The following is a 2,161-nucleotide window of genomic DNA, read 5'->3' on the forward strand; positions in this document are numbered from 1 at the left end:
ATTATTTTTTTTGTTTTTTTCATTTTCGGTTTTTTATTTTAAATTATCTTTTTTCTTATTTATATTTTTCATATTTTTAATTTTAATTTAAAAAATGGTTTTATTTTTATTTTCGTTTTTTCATGGTTTTTCTTTTTTCTTAATTTCGATTTTTTTTGAAAATGTTTTTTTTTTCTAGTTTATTTTAAATAAAAACCACTCTATATAAACATGAAAACTACTCTATATAAATAAATAGCTATATAAACATGAAAACCACTATGTATAACAATTATATAACATGAAAACCACTATGTATAACAATTATATAACATGAAAACCACTTTGTATAACAACTATGTAAACTTGAAAACCACTCTGTATAACAACTATGTCAACATAAAAACCACTTTGTATATACAGTTATATAAAAATTTGTACAAAAATTATTGAAAACCACTATAATTATTTATACAGATTTTTATAGTGGTTTATGTAAAAATATTGAAAACCACTATAAAAATAGGTACATAATTATTGAAAAACCACTATAAATAAAAGGAAGATGCAAGTCGAGAATATTGGAAAATTGCCGAAGTTTTATAACTGCTTTGTTTGGCATCAGGTGGATCAATACAGCATGGTGAGCTTCATTCCTCTCGGCCTGAGAAAAGAGAGCAGGTATATTATCTTGAGACAGAACTCTCTAGATTTATTAACAAGTCTTCGTTATGCATTACTCTAATCTTGGCATCATTGCACTTGAGAGAAACCCAATTAAAAATTTCGTAGAATTTGTTTGAGATGTAGGTGGTGATTGAAATTAATAATATTTTTTTTATTGTTTTATGCAGTATACAGTACATTCTGTCGCAAATTGACAACTCCATTCAATACCGAGAAGATGCTAATGTGAAAATTAAGGATTTTATCTAGAGCGTATACTGCTTCCCCTGGAGACTAACCTGTACCCAACCATAGTTTATTAAAACTCCGTTACATTGCTACTATTTCATAATCTCCTATTCATAATCAAATTATTCTTGCTGAATAAAAAAATATTAAAAAAATTTAAAAAAATCATTCAATTTGTTTTAGAAATAAATATAAATAAGTTATAATAATAATAATAATCTATTTACTGTACTTTAAAAAAAAAACAAAGCACACAGTTATAATAAAGAATAAATGAAAATTTTCCGTAATCAATTTACATTTGCGGTGAAAAAAGTCTGAGGAATCAATTTACCTTTGCGACGAATCAATTTACATATCAGCAGCGTCGTGGCCTCAACGGAATAATTTGCGCCGACAAAATTCACTTCGGACTCACTCAAATGAGAGGAGGATTATCAAGATCCGAAAAAAGGGGAGCCCGTCCATGTCATCTTCCTCGTCGAGAGTCTATAACTATAGACTGAACAAGCGGTCCATTCTAGTGGGCAAGAATCGGGTCGGGTTAGGGATCGGACCCGGAAGATCCAGATCCAGTACACCGGCCCTTGCGTGGAGCACCGCCGCCTTGAGGGGCGCCGTTGACTCGCCCAAGATATTCCTCTATAACCGGCATCGTCAACAGAGATGAGAGAAATTTGGCGATTGAGAGAGGAGAGAGGCGGTGTGGGTTGAGAGATGAGAGAAATATGGCGATTGAGAGAGGAGAGAGGCGGTGTGTGTTGTCGGTAAAGATTAATGACTGAGATTTGTAGGGTTTTAATTATGAAAAATATATTATGCAATTATGTATTTTAATTGTAAGATATGTCTAGATTAGTGTGAGGGTATAATAGTGAAACTTAATTAATTTTAATTAATTAAAAATAATTTGGATTTATCTAAAAATATAGAGAAAAAATCGGACTACTTGTAAATACACAGGTGTAACTAGGGGTGTTTGTCAAATAATCCCTTCATTAAGAGTTGAGTTGCAGCTCGGTTGTTGCGCTTCACTATCCTGCGATCAATAACAAACTGTGGTTCAAGTATAATGTGCCCGTGTGCTGTGATTGAAGTGGGGAGATGTTTTTGACTGATATGTGTGCCTATTTTCTTCTTCAATTGAGAGACATGAAACGTGGGATGGATCTTAGAGCCCTCTGGCAAATCCAATGTGTAAGCAACCTTTCCAACTCTGCGGATCACTCTGTAAGGCCCAAAATACCTGGATGATAAGTGTGACCCA

At 32.5% G+C, this 2,161-nt stretch overlaps 1 long non-coding RNA gene across 1 annotated transcript; it reads right to left on the reverse strand.

Annotated features, from left to right (window-relative positions):
* Positions 1 to 373: 373 nt before the first annotated feature.
* Positions 374 to 1,855, reverse strand: LOC148771473 (uncharacterized). The gene is made up of 2 exons (XR_016030192.1): positions 1,229 to 1,855; positions 374 to 643 (listed from the first exon to the last, which is right to left on the reverse strand). It is a non-coding gene; the product is annotated as an uncharacterized LOC148771473 (long non-coding RNA).
* Positions 1,856 to 2,161: the final 306 nt, after the last annotated feature.

Source organism: Erythranthe guttata, chromosome 3 (assembly GCF_056151865.1).
Source record: "Erythranthe guttata isolate IM_541 chromosome 3, IM_541, whole genome shotgun sequence".
Taxonomy (NCBI): Eukaryota; Viridiplantae; Streptophyta; class Magnoliopsida; order Lamiales; family Phrymaceae; genus Erythranthe; species Erythranthe guttata.